Source organism: Cupressus sempervirens, chromosome 4 (genome assembly GCF_028749045.1).
Source record: "Cupressus sempervirens isolate cs-2001-9-10 chromosome 4, ASM2874904v1, whole genome shotgun sequence".
In the NCBI taxonomy this organism is placed as follows: Eukaryota; Viridiplantae; Streptophyta; class Pinopsida; order Cupressales; family Cupressaceae; genus Cupressus; species Cupressus sempervirens.
The window spans coordinates 187362404-187384504 of record NC_143121.1 but is presented as its reverse complement, the minus strand read 5'-3'; positions in this window follow the sequence as shown (position 1 = coordinate 187384504).

The window sequence follows — 22101 nt, the reverse complement described above, 5'->3', positions numbered from 1 at the left end:
AGATATGTTTCAACAAGGTTCCTAGGGCCATCTCTTGTTTGGATTCCTAGTCTTCTTTTCAAACTTCATCAGCATCATCAAGAGGTCTCTTTGTTGCACCAGTTACATAATGCAATAAACCTCCAAATTGGAAAATTTGGGGCACCCTAGATCTACTAAAAAAAATTTCTCTGCAGAAAAATAATTTCAGAAAAAATAGAGAAAAATGTAGATTGAAAAATCAATTAAATCTGCCAAAAAAGGACCATACCCATACTACAAATTGAGCCTTTGGGTTCTAATTTGCAAAAAAAAAGTTGCCTCATGGTCGAATTTTGGCCAAAGTAGGCAAGTTTATAGTCTATTTTCACTGATTCAGTGTTTTGAATGCAATGGCGAGGTCAAATCTGGCTTTGGATGCTCCCAATTTTTTTAGCATTCTGAATTCGGGTTGAAGTGATGAAGCAAGCAAGAGGTCTCGAATTGCTTATGATGAGAATGTCTCCAAGTTGCCCTGATACCATGGAGGCTAAGTATCAAGGGGCTGTCAATGCAGCTACGAAAGCTCTTTGGTTATAGCATATCCTGGAGGAGTTTGGATTTGATCTACCTAAGTCGATAGTTATTCATTGTGACAATCAAAGTGCCATTGAAATCTCTAAACATCTAGTTTAGCATTAGCAAACAAAGCATATTGAGGTTCATATGCACTATATCAAAGAGTTGATACAAGAGCAGATCATTGCACTTCAGTGCTATCCTATAGCAGAGCAAGTCGCTGATATTTTCACCAAAACCTTCACCGAGTTCAAGTATACTCATTTGCAAAATCTCTTGGGGGTGTGGGATGTTGCAGATAGGGGAGTCCCTTGACTTCTCTCTTCTTCTTCTAGGAGGGATCTTTTCTTCTTATGAGGTCTTCTTCTCTCTCTTTGGTCTACTGTGTGCTTGTGTTTGAGTTCTTAGTTCCTGGGTGAATTTTTCCCTTAGGAAAATTCTTACATGGTATTAGAGCAATTGTATAGTATTCAATTCTATATACAAGTACACTAGGAGTGCCTATATATAAAGGCCTCTGAGATACATCTAGAATGTCTCATAATTAGCACCATGATGTGTCATAAAACCAAGCACATGTCCACCAGATATGGGTTATCCTCCATTAAGCACAAAAGTATGTGTGATGATGAAAAGAAGGACAAAGTCTTTTGTGCGTATTGAAAAAAGTCAAATCATGACGAGCATCATTGCAAGACAAAAAGAATCGATGAGTTAGAAACCTACTCAAGAAGAACAAGATTCAAGTGCCAAGTACTTCCAAGGATTCAACTCCAACCTCTTCAAAGGGTAAAGGTCAAGGACTTATGGCAAACACAAATTCTTCTTCAGAATGGATACTTGACTCAGGTGCCTCATACCACATGGGTTCTTCAAAGGGAGACTTTTCTTCATTGAAGCAATCAAAGGTACCACACATCTTCATGGGAGATGATACTAAAATTGAAGTTGAAGGGAAAGGACATGTGGAGATGGAAAATGGAGAATTCAAGGATGTTCTCTACATTCCAAATCTAAGCTCCAATCTCCTATCAATTTGCCAAATCACTCACCTTGGAGATGGTCATAAGGTTGAGTTCCTTCTAGATTCAGTGATGGTGCGAAGTCTAAGAGATGATTCATTGGTAGCAGTGGGGAAATTCAATGATGACAAGAGGCTTTATTCCTTCTCCCACTTTGTGCCTAAGAGTCCTTCCCAAGCCTTGTTAACTCACTCTACTTCAAACATAAACTTATGGCATGAGCGGTTTGGTCACCTTGACTTTTTCTCTCTTCAACAACTTTTCTCTAAACATATGGTCAAAGGTCTACCCAATATTAGCTTTTCTAAGGGAGAATGTTCATCTTGTTCACTGGATATGAATCTCAAGGAGAAGTATGATCAAGAGAAGTCTTCTCAAGATCCAATTGTTCTTTAGCTAGTTCACATGGTACTAGCATGACCCTTTGCAGTGACTTCAGTTAGCCAAGGCTACTATAAACTCACATTTATTGATGACTTTTTGAGATTCACTTGGGTCTTCTTCCTTCATCATAAGAATGAAGTGGTTCATAAGCTTCAAGACTTCAAGACTCATGTTGAACACAAGTCAAGGAAAGCCATCAAAGTACTAAGGGTGGACAATGAGAACATATATGTAGACAGAAGACTTAAGAACTTTTTTAGAATTGAGGGGATAGATCTTTAGAACTCACCATCATTTAGTCTACACAAGACAGCTATTGTAGCTATGAGGATTAGGACTCTCAAGACCATGGCAAGTTGCATGATAAAGGCCAAGTCTCTCAATCCTACACTTAAAGTTGAAGCCATTAGCAGTGCTACTCACATACTTAACAGATCTCCTCATCTAGCCTTAGATTGCAAGACTCCTTTTGAGGCATGGTGCGGTAGAAAACCTATTGTGAGCCACCTTAGATTCTTTGGTTATCCATCATGGGCAAATCTTTCTTCCAAAAGTTGCAAGGCACTGGCACCTAGGCCTTGTACATTTATTGGTTATGATGACAATGTGAAGGCTTACAGACTTATGGATCCTAAGACTCATGAGATTTTTGTGGAGAAGGATGTTCACTTTGAGGAAGTTCACAAGGTTTATCCTCTACTCCTCTCCACACATCATACACACTGGAAATTGATAGTGACACCAGCGATAGTGCTTCAATAGGTTCAAACACATGGGGTTCTATTGATAGTTTTAGTGAGAGGTCACATCAATCTAGTCTAGATGCTTACATTGCCACAGTGAAAGGTCCATCACAGCTTGGTACATCTCATCTTCCACCTATAGCTTCAGTTGACTTGGGAGAAAAACTTGAGGACTTACATCTTCTCATTGATGATGATTCTTCTATAGTTGTTGTGAGGGCTCACTCTAACCCTCATGTCCATTCTCTACATGATCAATCTATACAGGTTGGCGTGATTGTGGATCCTCATGAAAAATAATTAGTGGAGGTCTCTTTGTCAGTTGAGGAGACAGATGGTTCAGTGAAATAGGTTTAACAGACATCCTTGCAAGATTTTCATTCATTCTTTTCAACATAGTTGGAAAGGGTGAGTACCAAAATTAGTATAGGGATACTTGAGTAGGTTTCAGGGCTAGCATACATCTTCAGGAGTGTACCTTTTCCATTGTTTCTTCCTAAGGGGAGGAACACTATTCTGTATTCTTGGACCAGCTTCTTCATCAGATTGACTTTTACTTGTCGGCATTCTTCTTTTGGGGGGGCGAGCCTATTCTATCTCTCTGCCTTCTCTCATTCTCTTATGTATATACTAGATGTATGTCATAATAGGGGGGTCTTGATTACTCCATCCATTGATGCATCCCTATTTATCTCTCTTTTTGGGGGAGGGTTTTTCCCATGAGGTTTTCCCTCTTTCCCCCCTTTATGAAAGATTTGCATCTTCATTATGTACTTGGGTACCTAACGTGGCCTAGTATTTGGGAACTATTATGCATCTTCATCCTAGTTCGTAAGCTTAAGTGCATTCCCCTAAGTTGCACTTAAGGGGGGGTGTTGGTGTAAATATGTACTTTACTATTTACACTTACTTAAGTTTAGTTAGGTTAATGCATTAGTTTATTATTTTGCATTATTTTATTATTTTTATTTGTGAGACACATAGGAGTTTGCGCACCTTTGTGAGTTTTCATGTGCAAAAACTAGAATCCCTAATGGTATCACAACAATGAACTTTTTCTTCCCAAAAACTGGAACCCTTACAAAGTATCAGAGAAAGAAAGATATAGACAAGAAAGAAATCCCGGATCTGATCTTTACTTGACAAGTGTCCACTTGAAAATCAATCTTTTGGCAACTGAAAACTTCTTCCTTCCTTCTGCCATCTTGATCTGATTTTGCTTCATCATTTTTTGCAACTAATTGGAAAAATATCCCCTACTGAATGATGAAATCCCTTATTTGCTAAATATCTGATTTGCATCAAAATGCTAATAAAACTTGCTTTAACCGACTCAAAGATGCCCCCAACTGAATTCTCTTTGTCTTTTACGCATATTCAAGCTATTAACTTGCCAAAATCACAACTGAACTTCTTGATCTGAAAACGGTTGCAATTCAGGTACCTAAAAGAAAAACCTCCTATAGTTTGAACCAGCTACTACCTCTGCAAAAAATGACTCCGAAATTGGATAGTTTGTCTTCTCCTGATTCTGACATTATATTGGAGTGCACATCTAGCCTCCTAGAAATGCCCAGAAAGTCGATTTGAAAAAAGTCCTCTCACTAGGAAACTAAGGTCTGCAACTGAATACTTTCAAAAGAAAATTTAAATATTCTAAGGTTTGAACTTTAGAATAAAAGACCTTCTAATTTAAAAGTATTTTCTTGCACATATATTTCAAAAAATACTTAAAATTATTTATCAAAGTTTTCAATTTTCTACCCTAGCCTTCCAATCCGTGGTCAACCCTCCATTTGACCAGTGCCACATGTCATTTGTTGATTGGTTAACCTCTCAAACTCAGTGTCACGTCACCAATGGGGTGGGCCCACTGTGCCACGTGGTGCCTAGGTGCATCCCCACATTACTTAAATTCCTACAACTTCATATTGCGAGGATGCGTGGACCGTCGAATCTCGCCACGTGGTAAAATCCTGTGCCTCGGTCTGATCTGCTCATTCTTGAAACGTCATCATTCCTAGGAGCTGCTGTGCCACGTGGCGCCTAGACGCATCCCTAAATTTTTTAACCTCCGTGCAACTCTTTTTGCGAGGATGCACACGCCGTCGAATCAATCCACGTCTCGACATCTACTACGATCTGAGTTTTCGATGCCACATCATCGCGGGCGCAACTTCGATTAAAATTTTGCTTTATTCAACCCTACTGTCGTCATCCACACTAAAGTCAGATTTGGAAGCCCACCACACGTTGCTGCCTTTACATTCTCTTAGGACACTATGTTTATTGTTTAAAATTGTATTTAAATAGCTTGGAAAGCTACCACTTCCCTAATGTGGGATATTTCTTTTTAATATATCCCTGTAGTCTTCTTTCATAGCGTTTCCATCTACAGTTGCCTTAGTGTGGGTGGCCCTTTGGCATGATGCGTTTTCTTAACCTTGATTGGATCATCTTTAGAAACTACAGATTTCCCTTTGGATGCATGAGACATTCTATACTAGCTTGTGGGTTGAGTTTTAGACGTTGCCCTTATTCTTTCATACGCTGGATTCTCCTGCCATTCAATGTCTTTCTTTCTGCAGGTTGCTCCTTAATTAATGCAAGTTTCTTGTTGCTTGAAGATGGCGTGGAGCTCTTTTTGATTCAACATTGCCTTTCTCTGTATGAGTGATCATTTTTTTAAAAGCTCTGACCTGCAGCCATAAACGTGAGCTTCTATATCAATCAGCTACCTCTTATAACACCTGTGGGTTTCTTTTATTCTGGTTTCAATGCCTGCTGCGCGGACTTCTCTGGATGATATCATAGGGTTCTTCTTGCTATTTGAGTATGTGGGTCTGTGACTTTGCATTAGCGTGATCTGCTTCAAACGCTTGGTTTCTTGCTTCTATATTTGTTCAACGTGGTTTTTCTTTTCCTCATTCTCACTGGTCTACTACCCAATGTGAGCTACTTTAAAACATTTTCTTCTATTTCCTTTTATTTATGACTGCCTTCGAATTCGTCCTGGCTCATGTGGCATCCTCCCTCATCAAAAATTTTCCTATCAATTCAACGTGAGCTTGCTTCTATATGCTTAGTGTGGGATTTGTTTTACTGCGCTATGTCTCCTCTTTACTACGCTATGTCTCCTCCCGACCTTGCTTAGCGTGTACTGATCTGTGCATAGCGTGGAGTGTTCCTATTCATCAAACTTGTGACGCCTACCTCTAAGGCTGCGTGCTCCCTTTCCTCACTGCGCAGACTGGCTAGTCTTGTGAGGCAATTTTTTACTTGGCTTCCTTGCCTTTTAAAAAGCAGATTTTTTCATTGGTATTAGAATCTCTATTTTCTTTTTGAAAAAGTTGAGCCACTTTTGTCTTTGAATCATGGGAAATTCTTGATTGTTTAACTTGCAATGGAGTTTCACTTTACTTCCTTCAATCAAGGATGTCTCTAGCATTAACCTTAATTATTATGAAACCAAGCATTTGACTTATCAATCTTGTAGAAGTAGTCTTCCCAATACCAGGCATCCCACTTAAAAGCACCGCCTTTTTGGAGATGTCACTATTACTACCACTACCACGTTTTTGACTTTTAGTCCCTTTGGTCTCAATGTTTATATGTTGTTTATCCCAATGCACCAGCCAATCATGTAACTGTTTCACAATGGATTGATTCCCAATTATATCATTAGGAGTCTTTGGCCGATACTACTCTATCCATACTTTTGTATCTCCTTGAGACATTTCTTCAGATGTATCAAGTGCTTTATAAGTGTGATAGGAATACCCAGGTCGTGGAATTAATGATTACATCTCAAAATAATGTCTTTTACTCACAATTTGGCATCTATTTTGTGCCTTCTCAATGTCATGAAAACTCAAGAATCAATGCCTAAAACAATTCCACAAGATGTGAATATGCCTTTTCATGCCTTTGCATATTTATGTGATAACTCAAAACTAATTCCTTTAAAGATGATATGTCATTTAATTAGAAGAATGACACATTTATAACCACATTTTCACCCACACCTTTTTTATTCAGTCTGATGCAATTAGTCGGGCCCTAAGTGGGTCCGGCTAAAAAAATTTTGTTTCCAGACAACTGAACTGCAAAACTGGTCCATTGACCCTCTGATGCTGATTAGAATCAAGTTTGACCATTGAAAACCACTTTTAAAACTCATTTTTCAATGTTTAGTCAATTGTCAAATATGTGTCAAGAGGTTCATTAACTGGCTTTGAAAACTGACCAAATCAACTGATCATGTCCTGAAATTGAATACCCTAAGTCTTTGCTCTGCATTGTTTTACCCTGTCGAATCTCGTCTCATGAAAAATTTGGGGTCAAAAGATATTCATTGTCAAAGTTGACCTCTCAGAATCACCTGTAGATAAACAAGTCAGAAAACACTAAACTAGGCTTGGATTTGGCTTGAAAAACTAGGCAAACAGACACTTGGGAAGAGGAAAACAAGGACACCAGTTCTCTGTCATGAGGATAGTATGAATATGCAATTTGGGCTCATGACGAATCACGGGGTGCAAATGGTGATCAGTCAAAGTGGGCTACTCAGAATTTTGCATACTAGACATCAGTAAAATATCATTTTTACGAATGGAATGACCTTGGAAAAGTATGCAAATGGATTTGTAAAGATTTGAAAACTAGCACACTTGGAGTATTTTCAGTGTAGAACACAGGGGAACAAACCATTTGATCTTAGTAATCATGGATCAGGAGATATAACATCTCGAACAGGGGTTACAATCAATCTGCAATTGCTGACACCAGTAAAAAGATAGAAATTGCATTTAGAATCGCATTTGAAAATTGATCAAACAGATTCATCAAGACTTAAAAATTGGAATATAGGAAGTCTCTGACACTTATAATGCGACACAAAAAGAATTTCAAGATTTTTTTCAACTGGGTCAAAATTATAACATGTCAAACAGGGCTTCCCAGAATTATGTGCAAAGTGCATCAGCATGAAAACAGTAACTGGCCAACTTTGAGAGATTCAAAACCTAGTCAAATGGACTCGAAACGACTCAAAATCTGAAACATAGGTTCTCAGGTATGGACGCTAGACACTCTCAAAGTAAAAATTCACAAAAGCTTTCTGGGTACAAGATATTCAGTGGAAAATAGGGCCTCCTAACATTGTTTGATACTTAGGGTAAAAAGCTGATATGACAATTACTCAAAACGGGACTTCACGGATTGGCTCAAAATCTCAATCTTTCTTCATGAAACAAGTGGATGGGCTAAATGGTGGGTGTTAGAAGCATTAAACACCTCTAGGGGTTTACAAGTATAGCCAGGTATATTTGCATTTAAGGGGCTTTCATAGGCTTGACTTGATTCAAAATTTTAAATGGACGCTCAAAATGAGAAAGCAATTTTGAGCTCCAACAGTGGCTCTGTCTGGGGATGCATGCCCCTTGCGGGCATGGAAAGATTTCAGATCTCTGGTAGAAGCAGACCACACACCTAAACTTCAAAAACTTCCTCTCGAACAACTTATTGAAAGCAGGGAAAAACTACACTACTATGTACAAGCAATGGCCCGCAGCCACCAAAATTTTAGAACTCCTTACCTCTATCATAAACCTTATTTTCATTTACATTATGCTGAGGTAAACTGAGATTCTTATTATCATTTGCTTCACCAATCAAATCAGCATACTGAAACAAATAACTTGGCAAAACAAAACAACTTCCTTCATTCTCATAGTGCATATAAAATTCAAAGACCATTTCATCTTCATGCTCACTATAAGAAGAAGCATCAGCATGCTCATGACTACACAAACTAAACTGAGAATAAAAATCCAATGATGATTCATGCATGCTGATCAGAAACACAAAAACTTCATAATCTACATCATTCATCAAGTTGCAAATAGTAAAAACTTGCAACTCACCTTGTGTCTCTGGATGCAAAGAGTGTTTGGAATCTAATTGTTGCCTACTTGCAGTTGTATCATTCACTAAATTAGATTCATCTTTCATTGAAACCTCTTCACATTCAAACAACTGATTAGTTACCATACATGAAAATTCATTCTGAAAGTGTTGATCTAAACTATGCTGATCACTATCATTTTCTTCATCAAACCAAATGTCCGAATACACCTTGAACTCATCTTTACAAGACTTATCAGCACATGAAGAAAATCTATAATCAGATTGACAACACTCATTTTTTTCCACTTCACCATATGAAACATCAAAACAATGTTCAACAAGATCAACATAAAAAGAATCGAAAACAACCTTAACCTTCCCTTCATTAACATTCCCTACATCCAGCAGATCGTCATGTGCAAAAACATTTGAGGTTCTGTTATATACACCTCCAAAGTCTAACAAAGAATGTCCAGATTCTACCTCTTTTTCCACATCAAACTTTGGGAAATTGATTTGACTGAATGAGAAAGTATTATGAGAGAAAATATGAAGATCCTTAGAGATACTTACGTGTTTTTCAAACTCACGAGCCAACAAAATAGAGATTTCATCAGAACTCAAGAAGATTGCCTCATAAATCTTCTCCCGGCTATGGTTATCATCTGAACAACATGAAGAACTTACAACACCAGGATCCTTAGTGTAACAATATAGAAAATCAGTATTATCATAACATTCATTTCTATTATGGTAATCACTACCCTTATTGTTGTTACAAATTTCTCCAACTTCATATTCATTGTAACCAAATTTATCTTCTCTTTTATATCCATCTTTTTCATGCTGATTGCTATTGCCCAATTCATTAACATTTGAATCCACCTCTTCACATATGGAAGACAGATTATTTTTCTCTATGGAATCATTGTATTCATTGCTACCTTGGCTTTCAACACACTCATTATCATTAGAAGATATGTCATGAAATATATAATCACCACTTTCCATCTCCTCAATGAATTTTTCAATTTGCAAAATTATTTGTAACCTTATAGGTGCTGGCCAATCGACTGAATTGGGTACTAAAACATCAAGGAAAACACTAGGCAGTGAAGATTCCTCAGGTCTACAATGAAAAGGCATCTTACTGATTACTAACTTAAGCCTTAAATAACATTGTTCGACACTTAGACCTTGAGTACTGCCTACTTCAATTCTTATAAGACTGACAATCCTTTTGTAGACCAGTTTATTCAACATAGCAATGTTATTACTCACAGTTTATAAACTCTCAGAATTTGGCAAACTAATCTCAGATCTGAGATCTGACTCCATGATAGAACAAAATTTCTACCTCTTCCTTCTAGTGCTGAAAATCACTTGATAGAGGCACTGATTCTAACATTTGATTTCCATTAAAAGAAAACATGAAAACCAAAATACCTTAAGTGCTGATGCAAAACTTCAACCTGCTGATCTGGCATAGGTGCAAGAATGAAATTCCTTCACACCACTAGTCAAAACTTTGTAGAGCTGCCACCTCCTTTCAAGAGGATAAAGAGATCAATGCTATGATCTACTTTTACATTTCAATTCTCATAATAGAAAATTTCAAATAGCACTTTAAAACTTATCAAGAATTTAGAATTTCCTTTCCAAGATCTATCAACAGTTTAAGATCTTCCCATACAACTAAAAGTCCTTCAAAATTTTGCCATGAAATCAACTAGGAACAACTGGTACAGAGATTTGAGAGTCGCCACTCACACCTTGTGAGAAATAAAACATAATTTGTCACTTAACAAATCTGAACTAGACCTTCAATGTAGGAGAAACTTGCAGATCATTAACATTTTGAAAAGAAACTAGACTTTATGAATCGATTCTTGACTCTGGACTTTCTCAAAAGCACTTGCAAACTGAACTGATTGAAGATAGACCTATGACAGTCATAGAACACAATTTTCATCTAGTTTTACAACATATTGATGTCCATGAATAAAGCTTAACTGGGGAACATGAAACTTTAGCAAGGAAAATAAGAAATGCCTCTTGCTATAGATTTTCTATATCTAATCTATTTCATGGCATATATTTTGGTTCTTTCTATATGCAACTCCCTAGCAGAGTCACCATTTTGTTGGTGTTTGAAAATGTTACCCACTTCCAATTACCCTAATGAGAACAAAATGCATCTAGGGGAAGCTAACTCCCATTATCAACACATCCATTCAGACACTAGACCAACTATAAGGCTATACTCCGTTTGCACTTCAGGCTCTACAAAACCTAGGCGGGTGAACCTATAGATTCCTTATATGGTACTAGTTGTCAAAGCATACACTGAATCTATTAAGCAGATGAAAACCCCTTATATCTCCTAGTGGCTTATGAAACAACACATATTCTACAATAGCTAGGTGCAAACCTATATTATTTATAAACTGAGTGAGGGTTTAAACTTTTATGTCCACTTCAACATGAAGGGAAAATGATTTGATTAAAGATGTTGATTCAACAAAACCTAAAAAATGCAACAGTATAACCAGTGATCCTATAACTGATCAGTGCCTAATCCATTGGGAAATTCCATGAATTCAAAACATACATCTATGACATCAGGACATATCTCATATACCTAGACATTAGATCTATCCAACCACCTCGTGATTCAGACATCAATGTTCATTCAGGTCTCATTCTCACAAAATATCCTTCTCAAAAAACTAGTAACCTTGTTTAAACATATTGAGCATTTACTTGGCCCTTTGGTCCAACAGCAAAATACATCAAACATACAACCTGAAAGGGATGCAAATAGTGTCAAATCTTTGTTCGAAAACCATGTAAGACTTACAGATTGCTGAGATAGGAGACAAGAACCAAAACAAAACTAGTGAAATTGTTGCTCATGTGTATTCATTTCCTTGAAACTATACATTCAAATGCATAAAATTAAAACATGAAACAACCTAATATCTTAGAACTATCTATGTTATCTCTACAACTGTTGTTCACATGAGAGTTCTACTAAAGAAATGGTGTCACAGTCATGGAAACATGTCAAAATACTGGAACCAATGGTCTCACAGTGCAAAAACTAGAATCCCTAATGGTATCACAACAATGAACTTTTTCTTCCCAAAAACTGGAACCCTTACAAAGTATCAGAGAAAGAAAGATATAGACAAGAAACAAATCCTGGATCTAATCTTTACTTGACAAGTGTCCACTTGAAAATCAATCTTCTAGCAATTGAAAACTTCTTCCTTCCTTCTCCCATCTTGATCTAATTTTGCTTCATCATTTTTGCAACTAATTGGAAAAATATCCCCTGCTGAATGATGAAATCCCTTATTTGCTAAATATTTGATTTGCATCAAAATGCTGATAAAACTTTCTTTAACCGACTCAGAGATGCCCCCAACTGAATTCTCCTTGTCTTTTATGCATATTCAAGCTATTAACTTGCCAAAATCACAACTAAACTTCTTGATCTAAAAATGGTTGCAATTCAGGTACCTGAAAGAAAACCTCCTATAGTTTGAACTAGCTACTACTTGTGCAAAAACTGACTCTAGAATCGAATAGTTCATCTTCTCTTGGTTCCGACAGTATGTTGGAGTGCACATCTAGCCTCCCAGAAATGCCTAGAAAGTCAATTTGAAAAAAGTCCTCTGGCTAGGAAACTAAGGTCTGCAACTAAATACTTTCAAAAGAAAATTTAAATATTCTAAAGTTTGAACTTTAGAATAAAAGACCTTCTGATTTAAAAGTCTTTTCTTGCACGTATATTTTGAAAAATAATTAAAATTGTTTATCAAAGTTTTCAATTTTCTACCCTTGCCTTCCAATCCGTGGTCAACCCTCCATTTGATCGGTGCCACATGTCATTCATTGATTGGTTGACCTCTCAAACTCAGTGCCACATCACCACTAGGGTGGACCTGCTGTGCCACATGGTGCCAAGGTGCATCCCCGTATTACTTAAATTCCTACAACTTCATATTGTGGGGATGCGCAGACCGTCGGATCTCGCCATGTGGTGAAATCCTGTGCCTCCATCTGATCTGCTCATTCTTGCCACATCATCATTCCCGTGACCTGCTATGCCACGTGGTGCGCAGGTGCATCCCTGCATTTTTTAATCTTCGTGCAACTCTTTTTGCAGGGATGCGCACGCCGTCAAATCAATCCATGTGTTGACATATGCTGTGATCTGAGTTTTCGATGCCGCATCATCGAGGGCACAACTTTGATTATAATTTTTCTTTATTCAACCCTGCTGACGTCATTCACACTAAAGTTGAATTTGGAAACCCACCACACATTGCTACCTTTACAAAAGGATGTTCTCTTAGGACACTATGTTTATTGTTTAAAATTGTATTTAAATAGCTTGGAAAGCTATCGCTTCCCCAATGTGGGATATTTCTTTTCAATATATCCCTGCAGTCTTCTTTCACAACGTCTCCATCTGCAGCTGCCTTAGCGTGGGTGGCCCTTTGGCATGATGTGTCTTCTTAACCTTGCATTTATCATCTTTAGAAACTACAGATTTCCCTTTGGATGCGTGAGACATTCTATACTAGCTTGTGGGTTGAGTTTTAGATGCTGCCCCTGTTGTTTCATATGCTGGATTCTCCTGCCGTTCAATGTCTTTCTTTCTGCAGGTTGCTCCTTAATTAATGCGAGTTTCTTGTTTCTTGAAGATGGCATGGAGCTCTTTTTGATTCAACACTTCCTTTCTCTACATGAGTGATCATTTTTTTAAAAGCTCTGACCTGTAGCCATAAACGTGAGCTTCTATATCAATCGGCTTCCTCTTATAACACCTGCGGGTTTCTTTTATTCTAGTTTCTTTGCCTACTGTGTGGACTTCTCTAGATGATATCACAAGGTTCTTCTTGATATTTGAGTATGTGGGTCTGTGACTTTGCATTAGCATGATCTACTTCAAACGCTTGGTTTCTTACTTCTATATTTGTTAAACATGGTTTTTCTTTTCCTCATTCTCACTGGTCTACTACCCAATGTGAGCTGCTTTAAAACATTTGCTTGTGTTTCCTTTTATTTTGGACTACTTTCGGATTCATCCTAGCTTGTGTGGCATCCTCCCTCTTCAAACATTTTCCTGTCAATTCAACGTGAGCTTGCTTCTATATGCTTAGCGTGGGATTTTTTTTACTGCACTATGTCTCCTCTTTACTGCGCTATGTCTCCTCCGGACCTTGCTTGGCATTTACTGATCTGTGCACAACGTGGAGTGTTCCTATTCATCAAACTCATGATGCCTACCTCTAAGGCTGTGTGCTCCCTTTCCTCACTGCATAGACTGGCTAGTCTTGTGAGGCAATTTTTTTACTTGGCTTCCTTGCCTTTTAACATGTGGATTCTTTCATTGGTATTAGAATCTCTGTTTTCTTTTTGAAAAAGCTAAGCCACTTTTGTCTTTGAATCATGGGAAATTATTGATTGTTTAACTTGCAATGGAGTTTCACTTTACTTCCTTCAATCAAGGATGTCTCTAGCATTAACCTTAATTGTTGTGAAACTAAGCATTTGACTTATCAATCTTGCAGAAGTAGTCTTCCCAATACCAGGCATCCCACTTAAAAGAACTGCCTTTTTGGAGATGTCACTATTGCTACCACTACCATGTTTTTGGCTTTTAGTCCCTTTGGTCTCAATGTTTAGATGTTGTTTATCCCAATGCACCAGCCAATCATGTAACTGTTTCAGAATGGATTGATTCCCAATTATATCATTAGGAGTCTTTGGCCGATACTTCTTTGTCCATACTTTTGTATCTCCTTGAGACATTTCTTCAGATGTATCAAGTTCTTTATAAGTGTGATAGGAATACCCAAGTTGTGGAATTAATGATTACATCTCAAAATAATGTCTTTTACTCACAATTTGGCATCTATTTTGTGCCTTCTCAATGTCATAAAAACTCAAGAATCAATGCCTAAAACAATTCCACAAAATGTGAATATGCCTTTTCATGCCTTTGCATATTTATGTGATAACTCAAAACTAATTCCTTTAAAGATGATATGTCATTTAATTAGAAGAATGACACATTTATAACCACATTTTCACCCACACCTTTTCTATTCAGTCTGATGCAATTAGTCGGGCCCTAAGTGGGTCCGGCTAAATTTTTTTTTGTTTCCAGACAACTGAACTGCAAAACTGGTCCATTGACTCTCTGATGTTGATTAGAATCAACTTTGACCATTGAAAACCACTTTTAAAACTCATTTTTCAATGTTCAGTCAACTATCAAATATGCGTCAGGAGGTTCATTAACTGGCTTTGAAAACTGACCAAATCAACTGATCATGTCCTGAAATTCAATACCCTAAGTCTTTTCTCTGCATTCTTGTACCCTGTCAAATCTCTTCTCATGATGAATTTGGGGTCAAAATATATTCATTGTCAAATTTAACCTCTCAGAATCACCTGCAGATAAACAAGTCAGAAAATACTAAACTGGGCTTGGATTTGGCTCGAAAAACTAGGCAAACAGACACTTGGGAAGACAAAAACAAGGGCATTGGTTCTCTGTCATGAGGTAGGTATGATTATGCAATTTGAGCTCATGAAAAATCACAGGGTTCAAATGGTGATCAGTCAAAGTGGGCTACTCAGAATTTTGCAGACTGGACATCAGTAAAATATCATTTTTTACGAATGGAATGACCCTGGAAAAGTATATGCAAATGGATTCGTCAAGATTTGAAAACGGGCACACTTGGAGTATTTTCAGTGTAGAACACAGGGGAACAAACCATTCAATCTTATTAATCATGGATCAAGAGATATAACATCCCAAACAGGGGTTACAATCAATCTGTAATTGTTGATACCAGTGAAAAGATAGAAATTGCATTCAGAATCGCATTTGAAAATTGATCAAACGGATTCATCAAGACTTAAAAATTGGAATATAGGAAGTCTCTGACACTTACAATGCAACACAAAAATAATTTCAAGATTTTGGTCAACTGGGTCAAAATTATAACATGTCAAATAGGGCTTCCCAGAATTATGTGCAAAGTGCATCAGCATGAAAACAATAACTGGCCAACTTTGAGGGATTCAAAACCTAGTCAAACAGACTTGAAACAACTCAAAATCTAAAACATATGTTCTCAGGTATGGACACTAGACACTCTCAAAGCAAAAATTCACAAAAGCTTTCTGGGTACGATATATTCAGTGGCAAATAGGACCTCCTGACACTGTTTGATACTTAGGGTAAAAAGCTGATATGACAATTACTCAAAACAGGACTTCACGGATTGGCTCAGAATCTCAATCTTTATTCATGAAACAAGTGGATGGGTTAAATGGAGGGTGTTAGAAGCATTAAACACCTCTAGGGATTTACAAGTACAGTCGGGTATATTTGCATTTAAGGGGCTTTCATAGGCCTCACTTGATTCAAAATTTTAAATGGACGCTCAAAATGAGAAAGAAATTTTGAGCTCCAACATAGACAACACAGGAGTATGCAACTCTATTTTAGCACATGGTGTCTACAACATTGTTTTGCGTGTCACACCCTTGTAGGCTTATGCTCACATCATCGCACATACTTTCATGCTTAATGGAGGATAACCCATATCTGGTGGACATGTGCTTGGTTGTATGACACATCATGGTGCTGATTATGAGACATTCTAGATGTATCTCAGAGGCCTTTATATACAGGCACTCATAGTGTACTTTTACATTACATTGCACATTGCATGGCATATTGAATACATTGTCATTCTGATCATACTCTCTCTCTCTCTCTTTGGTCTATTGTGTGCTTGTGTTTGAGTTCTTAGTTCCTAGGTGAATTTTTCCCTAAGGAAAATTCTTATAAACCTAATACAACTTACAACTCAACCTTGCAGATCTTAGATCATAGTTTAGCTCACAACTTTTGCTTGGCTTTCTTCCTTTACAATTCTGATAGATTCTCCACCCTTACAAGTTTTGTCTCCTTGAGTCTTCTACTAGTTATGCTAATGTTTTCTCCTCCTTCGGGTCCCTTGATCAAATCAAAGTCTCTATGCTCTATTCTTCCTCACTGTGTCTCTTCCTTAACACTTCACACTTGCCCACACTTGGCCTCTTCCAACCACTATTTGATCTTTAACCTATAACTCCTTATGTAGAAATATGTAGTTCATTTCCCACTCAATTATTCCCACTCATAACTTGAATTGACTTGGAAATATATGATGTAGCTTTCCCTCCAATTTTTTTCATCATGTTGAATCCATCTATATTTGCCTAAAAATAGTTAGCATAAAACTCTATGACACCAGCTCAACATCCTTATCATCCACCTAGTTCACAAAATTAAATGTAACAACCTTATTGTCTCTAATCTAGAAAATTTTTAACTTTTCAAATAATACAGAAACTCGACACTATTGAAATACTAGTGCATGTAACATACTATGTTACTTGGCACCAACTACATTTTATTGATGCTCGACACCTACTATGGATTCACTCAGTATCCATTAAGTTTTACTGAGCTTGGCACTTGAACTTTACTCGGTAGCTGAACACTTTCACTTAGCTCTTGAAGTTCACTCAACACACACTAGATTTATCATTTACTCTACTCCAACTAAAAAATTTCTTTGCTTGAACTAGCTTGCTCAACACTCACTGATGAACTTAGTTAAGCTTTGTAGTCAACCTTGTTACAACTTACACTTCTGATGTATCTAAGTGTGTCCATCCTTTGTACCTTAGAATATGTTATCAACACATTATTTCATCAATGTCTTAGCTGATCATTATACTTCATTACAACAACATAACTCAACCATTCCCTTAGGTGCTCTTGTTACCTCTTATTGATTAAATCCTCCTTGTTAATCAACTAAGTGATAGTACTTAGATCATATAAGCAATTGTCATTCTAGAAAATAGCAAGTTTGACATCAATGACAAAACAATGATTGAAAACATTCTTTATCAACTTCATCATTCTTCAACAATGATCTTTTCAATCATTTTCCAAAAATCTCCCTCTTTGGCATTGATGGCAAACCAAACTAATCAACTTAGCTAAGTTGACAAATTAAGTTACCATAATACTTGTATGCCAAAAAGAAAACTTGTTGTCATTCCATATCCATTCCATATCTCCCTCTTATCTGTTGTTTCCTTTCTTCTTTTCTTCTGTATGTTTGATCCTTTGTTTCTTCCTTTGACTGATCTATTTCTACTATTTCTCCCTCCGATCTTTTACTATTGCTATTTCTATTTCTCCCTCTTTGTTGATTAGTTTTTTGATCAATTTCTACTATTCCTCCATCTTTTTTTATTAGTTTGTTGATCAGTTTATGATATTTCTCCCTCTTTGACAACAATGCCAAAGATGTAGCATCTTTGATTATGTTGATATAGACTTTGCATCTTCCAATCTTCTCCCTCTATCACCATGCTTGTGAATGATTTGGGGCTTTAGTAATTTGATATCCTCTACATCGACTTCCATTAGTTCAACAATCAACTCCTTTGATGCAATGTAATTCTATTGTTTCTCAAATAGCTTGGGGTAGGGGCTTTACCCCTAACTTACCTCTAAGATACTCAAAAGCATCTTTAGGTAGTGGTTTAGTGAAGATATCAACAATCTGTTCCTTTGAGTGAATGTATTCCATCTTCACTTGCTTATCTTCTACCAGTTCTCTAACATAGTGATACTTGATTGCAATGTGGTTTATTTTTGCATGCATTACAAGATTCTTAGATATGTTGATAGCACTTGTGTTATCACAATACAATATCACTATCTTAGTTATCTCCTCTTTCATACCTTTCAATAGGTGTTTGGACCACACAATGTTTGTGCAATTGATGGCTATTGCTACATGTCTCTTTCCTAAGAAGAGTGCTCCTCCATTGGTGTTTTTCCTATCATCAGTGTTTCCTCCCCAATCTACATCAGTGTAAGCATTCAACTCAAAATTATCACTCCTCTTGTAGTACAAACCAAAGTCATCTATCCCTTGAAGATATCTCATTATCCTCTTCATTTCCATAAGGTGATTTTCTCTAGGATTATCAAAAAATCTTGATACTATCCCAATAGCTAGTGCAATGTCTAGTCTGCTATGTACAACATATTGCAACTTTCCAATCATGGACCTATACATTGTTTGATTGACTTTGGTATACTCATCATTCTTGGATAGTTTGTGTCCTATTGCCATTGGTGTGTTGACGGGTTTGAAATCCTCTAAACCAAATGTCTTGAGTATCTATTTGATATACTTTGATTGGGTCACAAACATACCATGTTTTAGTTGATGTACTTGTAATTCAACAAAGAACTTTATTTCTCCAAACATTAAAATTTCAAATTCATGGTTCATCTTGTTAGCAAAATCTTTTCTTAGTACTTCTTTTCCTCCAAAAATTATATCATCCACAAAGATGTCTAATATCAAGATATCCTTACCTTCTTCTAATTTGATGTACATGTTGCTATTTTCATCTAATATTTCAAAGCTTATCTTCACCAAATATTTTTGAAGTCTCTCATACCAAGCTCTAAGAGCTTTCTTCAACCCATATAGAGCTTTATGCAACTTGTAAACCTTATCTTTGTTGTTTTCATCAACAAAACCTTTCGATTGCTCTATGTAGACTTCCTCCTCTAGTATACCATTTAGAAATGCAAACTTTACATCCATTTGGTAGACTTTAAAACCTTTATAGGTAGCATATTAAATTAGGGTGCTAACTCCTTCCATTCTTGCAATAGGGGCAAATGTTTCCTCATAGTCTAGTCTTTCTTGTGCATACCCTTTGTAGACTAATTTGGCTATATTCCTTGTGATATCACCATTTTCATCTAAATTTTTTCTAAAAACCCACTTGGTTCCAATCACATTCTTATTTGCTAGTCTTGGAACTAAAGTCCAAGTTTTGTTCTTCTCAATTTTCTCTATCTCTTCTTTCATTGTATTATACCAATCGTCATCTTGTAGAGCTTCACTCACTATCTTGGGTTCAACTTTGCTAAGAAAAAATGTCTCACTTCTAAGTCTATTCCTTGTCATTGGTCTAACCTCTTTATCACCAATGATCGATTCTACAAGATGGTGTCTTCTCATGTACTTGGCTAATCTTGATTCTGTCCTTCTCTCTATGTTAGGCCTTTCAGCATCAGAGTCACTATGCACATATCCATTAGGTAACTCCTCATCTCTTTCATGTGTGCTGATTTTAGAGTTAGAATGTGCATTTTATACATTCTACAACTCAACATCTGAATGTAGCTTGGCATTCATTGGCTGTGACTTGGCAGATACTAAAGTTTGTTGTTGATCCCCAATTTGATTTGCAGCATCTCCTCCATTAGTCATTCCTTCATAGAGTTATACAAAAGATGTTTATTCTTTTGGTTTCTTGGTACATTCATCATTTTGAACTTTTGCAAGCTCAACAAAATTTACGTTTTCACTTTTCACAACTTTGTTAGTGTTAACATTTAAACACTTATAAGCTTTGCTTCTAGTGGAATAACCAAGAAATATGCCTTCATCACTTTTGGCATCAAAATTTCCATTCCTAGACTCTTTGATAATATATCACTTACATCCAAACACTTTGAAATGTTTAACATTAGGTGAGTGACCATACCATACCTAAAAAGGTGTCACATGAGTACCTTTCTTGATTTGAACTCTATTGAGGGTGTAGATTTTTGTACTTACAGCTTCTCTCCAGTACTTGAGTGCAACATTATTTTTCATCATCAAAGTTTTGGCATAGTCAATCACTCATCTATTTCTCCTTTCTACTATACCATTCTATGGTGGAGATCTAGGTATTGATGTTTACCTTTTGATTCCTCTGTCATTGTAGAATTCTTCAAAATCTCTTGATGTAAATTTACCTCCTCTATCAGATCTTAGGCATTTCAAGATTTTTCCTATTTCTTTCTCAACTGTAGCCAAGTACCACTTAAACATTTGGAATGCATCAAACTTTTGCTTTAGGAACATGGCAGTCGTTGTTCTTGAGTAGTCATCTATAACTAGCATTATATACTTATCTCCTCTGTAGCTCAGCACTTCAATTCGACCACATAAGTTAGCATGAACAAAATCTAGTACTTCTTTGGAAGTATAGGTTTTATTTTTGAAGCTAGACTTTATCATCTTTCTAGGTTGACATTGTTTGTACATTGTGTTTTTAGGCTTCTTTAGTTTTGGCAGTCCCCTAACTTTCTTTATTTATTTGATGCTGATCAGATTATCAAAATTCACATGGCATAACCTCTTATGCTACAACCACACATCATCAAGTCCAACAATGAGACAAGAAGCATCTTCCATATCCAGATAAAACAAGTTACTTCTAGTCTAGTCACCCTTACCTATCAAACTTCCATGAGTATCATAGATCTTGGTAGTTCTATTTTCAAATTCTACTTTTCATCTTATGTTTCCTAATTGTGATACACTTAGTAGATTATAATTCAAACCTTCAACATAGTATGCATTATCACATGATATCTTCTCTATAATTTTAATGCTACCTTTTCCTTTGATTGGACATGGAGCATCATTTCCAAATCTAACACTATTATCAACATATTGAGTAAAGGTAATAAACTTACTTTTGTCTCCAGTCATGTGATGTGAGCATTCATTGTCTATGATACATTTGTCATTTTTGTTCATGTAGGTTACCAGGGTTGTTGCTTCATCTTCATCTAATTCATCCTTCATGGCCACATAGACTACTTCATCATCATTCTCATCAAAATCTTCTTCAACAATGCAGCATCTTTTGCCTTTGTCCTTGTAATCTCTGCTTCCATCTTCTCTCTTGTTCTTGTACTTGTTTCCTTCTTTATGGTTCTTCTTTTGTGTACATCTTGCAACAATATGACCTACTTCATTACAATTGAACAAATAATAGGTATCTTACCTTTGAATTTACCTTTGCCTCTATGAAATTTTCTAGCTAGTAAAGCTTCCAATTGTTCCACATCATCTTCATCTGTGTTGATGTCACTAGATACATATTTTCCTTTTCCATTCTTCTTCTTTGATTTCACCTCCTTAATGTCCTTCATTGTTATCTTTGCATTGAAAGTCGATTAAGGTTCTCAAGTCTGTAGTTATCAAAAGTTTGACAGTTCAAATGTGATGAGTCTTCCCACTATTCCTTCAAAGGTTAGTGTGTCTCCTTGTACACACCTTAGCTCTTGGATGGTTGAAACTCTAATAGCATAGATAGGGATTAGGGTTCTCAAGTATTTTCTACTAACAGTCTCCTCTTCCAACTGACCACCCAAACTTCTTATTGCACTAACTACTTCTTTAAATCTAGCACCATATTGAGCAACATTTTCTCCTTCCTCCATCTTCATGTCATTAAACTTTCATCTAAGGCTTTCTCTTTTTTCCCTTTGAACATTCTGATCTCCTCCATAGATATTTGATAAGTCTTTCCACATCTTA